Below are 14,162 nucleotides of genomic sequence, written 5' to 3' on the forward strand. Positions count from 1 at the left end.
GTTGCTCCCCAACCCCTTGGATGTTGCTCCCAGTGGCCTCAAAGCAGGAGCTTATTTTTGAATTCCAGGCTTGAAGGCAAGATTTGGTTGTATAAAAACCAGATGCACTGCCAAACAGAATCTTATTGTAAGTTGATAATCCACATAGGTGCTACCAAATATCCAATCACAGCACTTATTTGGCACCCCAAGAAATTTTTTCATGCTAGTGTTGCTCCCCAACTCCTTTTACTTCTAAATGTTGCTCACGGGTTCTAAAGGTTGGGGATCCCTGTTCTAGGCAAAAGGAGCCCCCTATAAGATATATTGGATCTAACTGTCAATGAATATCTGGTGGTTTGGGTCCCTGATGTGGCAGCCCCGGTAGCCCAGAACCCCCTTTCCCCCGTAGCTGGGGCAATGTCACCAGTATGCCAACATCACAACGTTTATCTCTTCATTTATAGCAAGTGCCGCATATAGCAAGTGCCACATGCTGGGGGCGGTGATTGGAACCGAGCCTAGTGAGAATCTGACACTAGGCAGCAGATAATGGAACAATCGGGCTGCAATTAGGGTTGCCAAATTTTCTGGGAAAAAATACCGGCCTTCCTATATTCTTGCCGGTTTTTCCTATTAATAACATTGGCATCAAGCATCATTTTTACCGGCCAGGTGGCAACCCTAGCTGCAATTCAGCTCCACTATCAGTTTGTGTGATCTATTTCCAAGCAACAGAGCTGACAATTGTTATCTACCCATATCCCCATTTAGAATTGCCCCATGAAGATAATCCTTTCAGTACAGATCTCCAGTGCCTAACAAACTAATCTGCGCCGCACCCACATTGTACATATTGATCCACCCACCCGACATGGAGCACCGACAGCTCAAGTGAATAAAGAATGTGCAGCAATGTTACGTAATCCAAATGCAGTTTGTCCTTTAGGGAGCAGATTAGGAGCAGATTTATCAAGGGTCGAAATTCGAATTAAAAAGACCAATTGAAATTTATTTTTTTAAAAAAATTGTTGTTTTTTTTTTGGGTGAAAAAACGAAGTAGCAGTGTATTCGATCGAATTCGATTCAAAGTATTTCCAAAAAAAACTTTGATGTCTCAAAGTCCACCAATTGACTCCAAATAGGTTCTAGGAGGTCCCCCATAGGCTAAAACAGCAATTCGGCAGGTTATAGATAGCGAATGGGCAAAGTCGAATTTTTAAAGAGACAGAACATAATACATTTCGATATTCTAATTTTCGAATTATTTCAAATTTTTTTAATTAGAATTTTCACTTCGACCCTTGATAAATCTGCTCCTTAATATGATGTAGAGAGGGATATTCTGAGATAATTTGCAATTGGTTTTCATTTTTATTATGTGTGTTGTTTTAGTTATTTAGCTTTTTATTCAGCAGCTCTCCAGTTCGCAATTTCAGCAATCTGGTTGCTAGAGTCCAGATTACCCTAGCAACCATGCTTTAGTGATTTGAACAAGTGACTGGAATGTGAATAGGAGAGGCCTGAATAGAAAGATGTGTACTAAAAACAATAATTGTGTTAGAGTCCTGCAGCGGGTCAGGTACCCGCAAAAACCTGCAGTACCCTGCGGGTTGCGATACTTACTCCTTTTTACGGGTCACGTCTACTTCCGATGATGTTATTTCCGGTTTCCAATGACAGCACTTGATGGTTGATGGTCAGCGGGTCCGGGTTGCGGATTGCAGGTTGCGGGTACGGGTCCCAAAAAATGGACCCGCGCAGGACTCTAAATTGTGTAGCCTTACAGAGCATTTGTTTTTTTAGATGGAGTCAGTGACCCCCATTTGAAAGTTGAAGAGTCAGAAGAAAAAGGCAAATAATTAAAAAAAACTATAAAAAAAGAAATAATGAAGACCTTAGAATTAGCCATTCTATAACATACTAAAAGTTAACTTAAAGGTGAACCACTCCTTTAATAAAAGTCTAGTGACCCATAATAACCAGTAGCCTTGGTGGTAACTACAAGATTCCCATAGCAGTTAGCATCAATAGGCACAATATACTGTACGTGAATCAGCCACTAAGGCTAATGCCAGATAGGGCTGAGAATAAGCCTGAAGTCTGCAAGCCAAGAATTAGCCCAAACAACGGTGTCGGTCGGGGTGCAGACACACACACACGGCGGATTTTGAAGAGTGCAAACTCTACACACCCCTTGCTATAATAATAATACTGACTAGTAACTAGAATGGGCATACACAGCCTGAAAGCATTCCTCCAACTGGCAAGCACCCTGAGTGCCATCACCCAACTCCTTTCTTCAGCACCCATCAGGCAGAATAGCTGCAGTACAATGCAAGGAGGGGCCCTATTGTTCTACAGGGTTCCTGAGTTCAAGGCGAGAATCTAAAAAGCCGCATTAAAGTAACATAATCACATACCTCTCAACATTTGAAAAGCGGGACAAAAGCCCGTGGTGCATGCAGCGCTGTAATATGTTTGACTCCTGATTAGCATGTCCATTTAACAAAATTTGGCAGGTTTGAACACATTTCTGGGAGTTTTAGTGCAATGTTTTATGTGTTATAACAGTTTTGCTAATGAAAGTGAATTTCCCTTTAAGATGCTAGTCTCAGTTCTCCCAAGAGACCTGCTTATCTTAAATTGTTACAATTGTTTCTTTGCTTATCTTAAATTGTTACAAAAGTGCAGCTGCTGAGTGTTCTGGGCTCTCTGACAAAAAAAGCCTTTTATTTTAATTAAGTTTTAGAAACATTGTATCTTTTTCTGGTTTCAGTTCTAGCGATGTGCGGGGCCGGCCCGATACCTGCGGGACCCGCGGGTTTGGGCCGACCTCTAACTCCAGCTTTACATCAGTGCACCTGCTTGCCCCGCCCCTTTTGTGATGTCATGGGCAGGTCGGCGCGGGTCTATAAAAGCAAACCGGAAGTCAGAAGCGGGCAGGCACGGGCTAGGGTTGGGAAAAACCTGACCAGCACAGAAAGTCGGAACATTTCAGTAAGAAACCCGGGACTGTGGGCTGAGCTGTCAAAATCAGGACTGTTGGGAGGTATATAATGAATGTGTCACAGTTCACCCCATCCAAACCAGACACACATGACACATTCATATATTTAGCAATTTATTGATATGCTCCAACCCAGATTTCTACTAAAATGTCCTGACTTTATCTTTGATCTCCTGCACTGAACAGCCAGAAGAATATACAAAGTTTGACAGAGAGCCCAGAATACATGGCAGGTGCACTTTGATACTTTTTTCAAAACAATTTAAGATAAGCAAAGAAACAATTGTAACAATTTAAGATAAGCAGGTCTCTAGGGGAAATTGTGACTCACAGCTTAAAGGGCATGGCACTTCCACACCTCCGTCTCTATTATTAAGCTTCCCAATTGGCTTTCATCAACAACTGGTTTGGCCTGGACCCTGATAACTCGCTCACAGCTCTCTATGCCACCCTAGCTGGTTCATTGGAAGCCCTGCACAATGCACCATATTGGAAAGTTAGAGATACCCCTGAACTCCCTTCTGCTTTGGCAACACCCCAGAAAGTGTGGGCAATGACGACCAAACTGTTCACTAACTCTTCCCCGTAACCCTCACCCCATTTACCCCTGTGGAGAAACTCCCACTACTCGCGCCTATGCTCATTGCAGGATTTCCACTACTGGCCGAAAATGGGGCTCAGACATCTATATACCTTATAAATAGATGGAGGATTCAAGCCCCAGACACAGGTCTATTTCATATGTCATAGGCAAGCACCATAATTTACAAATACTGGACCAACCTGGTCAATTATACAACAACGCAAGCTTTACTACCTGGTGTCCTAACCCCTGAGGTCTGTCTGTTTGGATTAGTAGATGACATAGCTCCTCGCATCAAAACCCGAATACTATTAAGATCCTTACTCTTTTATGGGAAAAAGTTTTGTAGCAATTAGGTGGATGAATGCTGCCCCTGCCACAGTGAAGATATGGATTACTTTGGTAAACAGTAAACGCCCCATGATTAAACTTACTTATATGGCCAGGCAATGTCCCCAAAAATTTGAGGCAGTGTGGGGCTCATGACTCGAACCAGAGGCAGAACCAAATGTGGAACCTTGTGAACTGTAGTAGGACTCACTCAAGAACCAAACATGACAAACCCCCGTTACCTGACAGTCTTATTAATGGGCCGAATACACTAGTTGCTGAACTACACAAGTACAATTATGTGATTCATGCTTTACTTTATCTTGATACCTACATTAAATGCTACTTTCCTGAATGTTTTTGTTTTTTGTTGTTGTAAATGTATAAATAAAACCGTTAAAAATAAATACTGTAAATAAATAAAATAATAAAGACCAATTAAAAAGTTGCTTAGATTTGGCCATTCTATATCATACTAGAAATTAACTTAAAGGTAAACCACCCCTTTAAATAAAACCCAATAGGCTGGTTTTGCTTCCAATAAGGATTAATTATATCTTAGTTGGGATCAAGTACAAGCTACTGTTTTATTATTACAGAGAAAGAGGAAATCATTTTTAAAAATTTGGATTATTTGGATAAAGTGGAGTTTTGGGTGACGGTCTTCCCATAATTAGGAGCTTTTGGGATAACTGTTTCCGGATCCTATACCAGTACTAGGAACGCAATAGTGAGACAAAGAAAGTGTCACACAGAAGTACTATATAAACAACTGCTATATTGTCTATTTAGAACCAAAACATTCCCCACATGCTACACAATGAGCAAAATTGTAACACATTTAGATCAATTGAGGAAGACTGCAATAAAAGAAGTGGTTGAGTGATAATGAAAACATTTGCAGAAGCCAAAGTAGAAAGTGAGTACAAAGCAAAACGACACAGCGGTGGGCACACCACAATAACCACCATGGAGCAGGTTTCAGGAACCCAAGGTGTAACAAATATGGAGTCTCTGAGAAGTCCCTAAAAGGTTCTGTGACCATATAAAGACACAAGGCTGCAGGCTGAGTTATACAGGGAACTCTGAGTATCACTCATGTATTATAAGGGATAATGTACCCCCTACTGTAAATGATAAGGATATTAGAAGTCACTGAGGGATTGTTCTGTGACCATATAAAGGCACAAGGCTGCAGGCTGAGTTATACAGGGAACTCTGAGTATCACTCATGTATTATAAGGGATAATGTACCCCCTACTGTAAATGATAAGGATATTAGAAGTCACTGAGGGGTTGTTCTGTGACCATATAAAGGCACAAGGCTGCAGGCTGAGTTATACAGGGAACTCTGAGTATCACTCATGTATTATAAGGGATAATGTACCCCCTACTGTAAATGATAAGGATATTAGAAGTCACTGAGGGGTTCTGTGACCATATAAAGGCACAAGGCTGCAGGCTGAGTTATACAGGGAACTCTGAGTATCACTCATGTATTATAAGGGATAATGTACCCCTACTGTAAATGATAAGGATATTAGAAGTCACTGAGGGGTTCTGTGACCATATAAAGGCACAAGGCTGAGTTATACAGGGAATTCTGAGTATCACTCATTAGGGATGTAGCGAACGGCGGAAAAAATGTTCGCGAACATATTCGCGAACTTGCGTCAAAAATGCGAACGGTTCGCGAACGTCGCGAACCCCATAGACTTCAATGGGAAGGCGAATTTTAAAAGCTAGAAAAGACATTTCTGGCCAGAAAAATGATTTTAAAGTTGTTTAAAGGGTGCAACGACCTGGACAGTGGCATGCCAGAGGGGGATCAAGGGCAAAAATGTATCTGAAAAATACATTGTTGACACAGCGCTGCGTTTTGTGCTGTAAAGGGCAGAAATCACACTACGTCACTCAGGTGATGTTTCTGGACACGGAATGTGAAAAAGCTCACACAGCTAGGTGGCACTTGGTTAAAGACTGGGCAAACAATGCCTGCAAGGGCAACGTATACAGTAGTGGGTACAGAATATATTATTGCTGCTGTAAAACCATCACTCAGGTGATGTTTACGGACACGGAATTATTATTGTTATTTAGACAGAATGTGAAAAAGCTCACGCAGCTAGGTGGCACTTGCATACCTCCCAACTGTCCCTCTTTTGACCACTCAACCCCCTGTCCCTCTTTTGTACTGGAAAGTCCCTCTTTTCTCTGAACTGAACAGCCAGAAAAAAAACAGTTTCTAACTTAATTAGCTTTTGGCAGAGAGCTCAGAACAGCTAACAGGTGCAAATAAGATACTTTGTAACAATTTTGACTCTGGTTGGTGCTGGTAGTGGTGAACTACTAGGAGGAGCAGCACACCAGTCCCTCTTTTCTCTGAACTGAACAGCCAGAAAAAAAAACAGTTTCTAACTTAATTAGCTTTTGGCAGAGAGCTCAGAACAGCTAACAGGTGCAAATAAGATACTTTGTAACAATTTTGACTCTGGTTGGTGCTGGTAGTGGTGAACTACTAGGAGGAGCAGCACACCAGTCCCACTCCCCAACACAGCTAGACTAATAGCACTGGGCTCTTATTAGTAGCAAAGTAAAAAAAACAAAAAAGAAAATAAAAGCAAGGACTATTGGGTTATTACAGCAGTCAGCAGATGAGATCAGAAGCAGTGCCCACAGCAGCTACATACAGAGCACTGCAGTAGAAGGTAGATTACTAGTCAGCAAAGCTAACTAACCTAAACTCACTGTCCCTCAAATCCCTGCAGAGTTCTGTCCCTACAATACAGAGCAGTATCAAGTAGATTACTAGCCAGCAAAGTTACTATCAACTGTCCCTCAAATCACTAAACAGCTCTCTCCCTACACTAGCTCTTCCAAGCACACACAGGCAGAATGAAAAAACGCTGCAGGGCTTCAGTTTATATATGGAAGGGGAGTGGTCCAGGGGGTGTGGGGGTGGTCCAGGAGGGAGAGCTTCCTGATTGGCTGCCATGTATCTGCTGCTCTGGGGTGAGAGGGCAAAAATAAGCGCCAGCTAAGGCGAACCCAAATTGGCGAACGTCGCGCGACGTTCGCGAACATTCGGCGGACGCGAACGGTCGATGTTCGCGGGCGAACAGTCCGCGACATCCCTATCACTCATGTATTATAAGGGATAATGTACCCCGTACTGTAAATGATAAGGATATTACAAGTCACTGAGGGGTTCTGTGACCATATAAAGACACAAGGCTACAGGCTGAGTTATACAGGAACTCTGAGTATCACTCATGTATTATAAGGGATAATGTACCCCCTACTGTAAATGATAAGGATATTAGAAGTCACTGAGGGGTTGTTCTGTGACCATATAAAGGCACAAGGCTGAGTTATACAGGGAATTCTGAGTATCACTCATGTATTATAAGGGATAATGTACCCCCTACTGTAAATGATAAGGATATTACAAGTCACTGAGGGGTTCTGTGACCATATAAAGACACAAGGCTGCAGGCTGAGTTATACAGGGAACTCTGAGTATCACTCATGTATTATAAGGGATAATGTACCCACTACTATAAATGATAAGGATATTAGAAGTCACTGAGGGGTTGTTCTGTGACCATATAAAGACACAAGGCTGCAGGCTGAGTTATACAGGGAATTCTGAGTATCACTCATGTATTATAAGGGATAATGTACCCCCTACTGTAAATGATAAGGATATTAGAAGTCACTGAGGGGTTCTGTGACCATATAAAGGCACAAGGCTGCAGGCTGAGTTATACAGGGAACTCTGAGTATCACTCATGTATTATAAGGGATAATGTACCCCCTACTGTAAATGATAAGGATATTAGAAGTCACTGAGGGGTCATGTGACCATATAAAGACACAAGGCTGCAGGCTGAGTTATACAGGGAACTCTGAGTATCACTCATGTATTATAAGGGATAATGTACCCACTACTATAAATGATAAGGATATTAGAAGTCACTGAGGGGTCATGTGACCATATAAAGACACAAGGCTGCAGGCTGAGTTATACAGGGAACTCTGAGTATCACTCATGTATTATAAGGGATAATGTACCCCCTACTGTAAATGATAAGGATATTAGAAGTCACTGAGGGGTCATGTGACCATATAAAGACACAAGGCTGCAGGCTGAGTTATACAGGGAACTCTGAGTATCACTCATGTATTATAAGGGATAATGTACCCACTACTATAAATGATAAGGGTAATAACTGAGGGGTTCTGTGACCATATAAATAATTCAGTATAAACTATAAACAAGAATCTAGGGATTATATGTAGGCCAGTGGAAAAGGGAACCTTGCAGGTAGGCTGTAACATGTTATTTGCAATAAGTAACATGCTCTGCTTCAGCAACCAAACACCAGTGCCACATTTATGTCAAGGCCACAAAGGCCCGGGCCTAGGGTGGCAAGTTTTAGGGCCGCAACCTAAGGAGCACTGGGGATTTGTATTCTTGTACTTGTAATTCCCAGTGATCAGGGCCGGGTTTACATAGTTGGTGCCCCTAGGCTCACTGCCGTTCGTCCCCCCTGTCCCCTCCCCTTTATTCGTGCAAATTTTCATCATCGGGACCAAAGCAATAGGGAAAATTTAAAAAATCATTGTATCTCCAGCGCATCGCCAGTGTTTTGGAACCAATGTGGGTGTGGTTGGGCAAGATGCCGCCCCCTAAAATCCTGCCGCCCTAGGCCTGGGCCTTGGTGGCCTTTCCACAAATCCGGGCCTGCCAGTAGGGTTGCCACCTGGCCAGTATTTTACCGGCCTGGCCGGTACAAACGATGGCTGTTCCCAATGTTATTAATAGGAAAAATGATAAATATATAGGAAGGCCAGTATTTTTTTCCAGAAAAGGTGGCAACCCTACCTGCCAGTGATCCAGCACCCGAGCGTAGGGAGGGGGAGGTAGTGCTCACTAGGACCCAGCAGCCTTGGGGCATATCCAGGCCTGCCAAACACCTAGCACAGCAGTGCTGCTCAGTGAGGATATATGAGATTTTCCATGTAACAGAGCTGCCATGCCGACTCCTGGTGCCAAACGTCTGACAGTCACAGCTATAAAACCTGCCAAACACACTAGTATTTACGTGAAAAGGAAACTCTGAGCAGTAAACATGGAAACGACACAGAATATTGGAGCCAAACAAATGTTTACCAGAACTCTCTCGTGGTATTTACTGAGGAAATCTGGCTCCGGTTTCACAGCAATCACTTGTGTTCGGGAAGATGGTTCCTTATGCTATGCAGATTGTGTGTGTACTGTACTGGGGGTTAGAATTTCTCCAGGGACAAACAGAGAAGACCCTGGCCTATGCAGGTCCTAAAAAAGCTCCTACGTACAGCCTGTTGTCCTCAGACCCCCCTATTATCTCTATGTAGGTGGAATGGTCTTGATCCCTGCACCTGATAAGGGATGAGTCATACCAAAACTGTATGGGGTAAGGACCATCAGGAGATGGGGTATCCTGGAACTACAGTTCCCTGTTGGGGGCAGGCATTGAAGCTAAACTACGTCAGTTATTAAACAATACAATAAAATGTAATTTTGTCAAATATGATCTTGGTAAAGGTTCATTATCTCTTATTGGATTGGCTGCATTCCTTCCTGATTAGCATAAGGGATCATTTTTATTGCCCAGGGTTTAAGAGCACCAAGGGGTGTCAAATTGTGCCCCTTTATTCTTAAGCTTCAACTGCATTCAGGCCAATGGCTGCACCTTGCATTTTCAGTTCTATTAAATTATATAAATTCATCTCTGGAATTCCCAGCCCCCAACTCCCCGACCCCCCCCCCCCCTGTTTTTTAAAACTGTCTCTGAACAATTATCGTTTGTATTTTTCCCACGTTAAAGTATTTATAAAGTAACAGCAGGTATGGAGAATACAAGCACAACAAACCAGTGCACCTGGATAGAACTGACAGTGCCTGCGAAAGGTCAACACTCAGCAGATAAGGGAGAATGTGAGCCTGGAAGAACTGGTTGGAAAAAACAATGGAGTTGTTGATGAGAAGGTATGAAGGGAATTCATGTGAAATTTTCCAGGCCAGATCAGTAGCTTGGCTTCCGTAATAATAATAATAATAATGTCTCTATAGAACAGTGTGAAGAATTGACAGGAAACTGAATTGGCATGGGCAACTGAGAATTCACTGCATTAGAATGTCAGAACTAGAGTAACAGAACTAGAGTGTCCAATCAGATCATTAGAATGATCACAGGGCTAGACTAACGTGTATCCAATCAGAGCCTTAGAATGATCACAGGGCTAGACCAACCTGTATCCAATAAGAGTCTTAGAATGATCACAGGGCTAGACCAACCTGTATCCAATCAGAGCATTAGAATGATCACATCACTAGACCAACCTGAGCATTAGAATGATCACAGGGCTAGACCAACCTGTATCCATCAGAGCATTAGAATGATCACAGGGCTAGATCAACCTGCATCCAATCAGAACATTAGAATGATCACAGGGCTAGACCAACCTGCATCCAATCAGAACATTAGAATGATCACAGGGCTAGACCAACCTGTATCCAATCAGAGCCTTAGAATGATCACAGGGCTAGACCAACCTGTATCCAATCAGAGCCTTAGAATGATCACAGGGCTAGACCAACCTGTATCCAATCAGAGCATTAGAATGATCACATGACTAGACCAACCTGAGCATTAGAATGATCACAGGGCTAGACCAATCTGTATCCAATCAGAGCATTAGAATGATCACAGGGCTAGACCAACCTGTATCCAATCAGAGCATTAGAATGATCACAGGGCTAGATCAACTTGTATCCAATCAGAACATTAGAATGATCACAGGCTAGACCAACCTGTATCCAATCAGAGCATTAGAATGATTACAGGAATATACCAACCTGTATCCAATCAGAGCATTAGAATGATCACAGGGCTAGACCAACCTGTATCCAATCAGAGCATTAGAATGATCACAGGCTAGACCAACCTGTATCCAATCAGAGCATTAGAATGATTACAGAAATATGCAAACCTGAATCCAATCAGAGCATTAGAATGATCACAGGAATATACCAACCTGTATCCAATCAGAGCATTAGAAATAGGGATGCAACGAATCCAGGATTCGGTTCGGGATTCGGCCTTTTTCAGCAGGAACCCGAACCTTAATTTGCATATGCAAATTAGGGGCGGGGAGGAAAATTTCATGACTTTTTGTCACAAAACAATGAAGTAAAAAATGTTTTCCCCTTCCCACCCCTAATTTGCATATGCAAATTAAGGTTCCGATTCGGTATTCGATAATCCAAAATAGTGGATTCGGTGCATCCCTAATTAGAATGATCACAGCAGGAAACCCATTTTACTCTTTAGCACTGTTTTTTTGCAGTGAGAGCTGTGAAGATGTGGAATTGTCGTCCTGAATCAGTGGTACAGGCTGATACATTAGATAGGTATAAGAAGGGATTGGATGGTGCTCACTGGAATAACCCCGGGCTGGTGCAGTTTACTGCTGATAGGAGCACCATCCTGGGGTTTCAGGTAAGTAAATACAATCACTTGGGGTGCTTAACATTTGGCACCCGCAAGTGCAAAAAGACTTTCCTTCTCCTTTAAAACTAAAAATCCCCAAAGGGTCAGTTCAATGTTGTTTCTATCGTGCTGATGGGAAAGCCCATATTAGTGAGCTATTCCCCATTTCTGATGTGAGACTCCTTCCCTTATACTCTAGAAGGCTGTAAATTCAACCCCTACAAGTCCGAGATCCCCCCTCCCTAAGGACAGCAGGGGCGAGGAACAGAGACAGAGGGTGATGTCACTTCTCTGCTGCATTTTTTGGCTCGTTTCCTTGGAGACAACGGGGATTTCCCATTCAAAGCGCGGCGGAACCCCCGGGGGGGATGCCATTTCTCAGGAACTTGTCAGTTGGTGTATATATATATAAATATATATATATATATATATATATATATATATATATATATATATATTGTGCCTCGTTCTGCACGTCTGTGCTCAATAACAGGATACCATCATCACAAAGAACATTTATTTGCTGAAAACAATGTGTAATGCTGAGTAAAACTCCATAGAACTATTATTTAAAAGGTTACCTACACTATTACTATTTCAAGGGTTTATCTTTCCTATGGGTCCTTTAATCTCAGTAAGAAAGCTCAGCAAGTCAGAGGAAACTACTACTACTGATGGAGTTCGCCATGAAACGCGTAAGGCCAATGGAGATACTGTTCCTTTTTTAAAGAATCTACAATGAATATTAAATGTTTAACTTTAGTTTGGTGGCCCTTGTGGAGTTTTTCTGAGTGCCCAACACCCCTCTTTCTTTGTATTCTGCTGGTTTATTTGCTCCCTAAGATGAGGGTCTGGGGCTGGCGCACCTGGATCACCTGTTTCACGTGGTGATTGATCAACATACTTTGTGTCCCGTGCCCCTTTTTTCGGTGGTTTAATATTATCACCATGTTTCTTTACCCACAATGCAGTGTTTCCCAAACAATTCCAACACAACCGTGTCCAATTCGCTATAACACTCACAATTGTGCCAGTGTGTTTTGATGAATTGGAGGCGGTCAAAGTCACGTCCAAGATTGCCACCTTTTCTGAAAAAAACGCTCCTTTCTATATCTGTAGAAATAAGTCAAATCAACTGGACTTGCTGTTTGTTTTTTCCTTGAAGATGTTTCACTAGTCATCCAACTGGCTTTCTCAATTCATCCTTTTTTCACTATTAAAGAGTGGTTCACCTTTTAACTAACTTTTAGTATGTTATAGAATGGCCAATTTGAAGCAACTTTTCAATTGGTCTTCATTTTTTCTCTTTTATAGTTTTTGCATTATTTCCCTGCTTCTGGTTCTTTCCAACTTTCAAATGGGGGTCACTGACCCCATGTAAAAACCAAATGCTCTGTAATGGTAAAAATGTATTGTTATACAGCTATATGCTACTTTTTATTACTCATCTTTCTATTCAGCCCCTCTCCTATTCATATTCCAGTCTCTTATTCAAATCAATGGGGAATTTGGATTTTTGGAAATTTAAAGGTGAACACCCCCTTTAAAGGGATTCTGTTATGATTTTTATGGTGTAGTTTTTATTTCTAAATTACACTGTTTATAATTCACACTATCATGTAACATTTTCTTCCAATCCAAAGTGTATTTTTTTATTAGTTGTAATATTGGTGTGTCATACACAACTGTCCCGTTTTCAGAGGGACAGTCCCTCTTTTGACAGCTCAACCAGCAGTCCCTCGTTTGTACTGGAAAAACCGACTTTCTCTGCACTGAACAGCCAGAAAAAGAAACAAAGTTTCTAATTTAATTGGCTTTTTGGAGAGCCCAGAACAGCCACAAGGTGCAAATAAGATACTTTGTAACAATTTTGAATTAAGCAAATAAATAATTGTAACAATATAACAGGTCCCTTGGGAGAAGTTAGACTCACAGCTTAAAGGGCAATTTACCTTTATTACCAAAACTGTAATAACTGAAAAAAACCACAGAAATATGTTCAAACTTTCATAACCTGCCAAATTTTGTAAAATGAACATGGTAATTAGGGGGTGTGGCCACAAAAATTTGTGTGGTCAAAAAATTGCCACGATAGGTGCATCTCAGGTCATTTTGCCTGGTCATGTGCTTTGAGAAAGAGCCAGCACTAAGGATGGAACTGCTTTCAGGCAGGCTGTTGTTTCTCCGACTTAACATAATTGGGACAGTGGGACATAGATTTTTACTATTCTTATATATACCATGGAGCGGTTTTCTGGTTAGCTTCCCATTGTTCTGTCATTAGGCTGCTGGGGGGTAAAGGGAGGGGAGTAATATCACTCCACTTGCAGTACAGCAGTAAAGAGTGACTGAAGTTTATCAGAGAACAAGTCACATGACTTGGGGTAGCTGGGAAAACTGACAATATGTCTAGCCCCATGTCTGATTTCAAAATTAAATATAAAAAAATCTGATTGCTCTTTTGAGAAACGGATTTCAATTTATTAGTTTGCTGGAGCAGCATTATTAAGTGATGTATTTTTTTTTAAAAAAAACATGTTTTCCCATGACAGTATTTCCTTTAATAAATTGCACCAATATATGCGACAACTGCATCCAGTTTTGCGTTCATACAAGAGCTTTGCAGTTCCAGATGTGATATAATTACTATATGAAGGCAAGTTTCTCCTTGATCCGACAGCCTGGGCCCCACACACACACATTATGGTAACAGACCCAATAC

The 14,162-nt window shown here is 41.7% G+C and overlaps 1 protein-coding gene across 1 annotated transcript in view; it reads right to left on the reverse strand.

Moving 5' to 3' along the window:
• map3k22.L (mitogen-activated protein kinase kinase kinase 22 L homeolog) overlaps window positions 1-14,162 on the reverse strand; it is a gene marked incomplete at its 5' end in the record, with an annotated part of 99,193 nt that overhangs the window by 60,902 nt on the left and 24,129 nt on the right.

This window comes from Xenopus laevis, chromosome 6L, assembly GCF_017654675.1.
Source record: "Xenopus laevis strain J_2021 chromosome 6L, Xenopus_laevis_v10.1, whole genome shotgun sequence".
Classification (NCBI taxonomy): Eukaryota; Metazoa; Chordata; class Amphibia; order Anura; family Pipidae; genus Xenopus; species Xenopus laevis.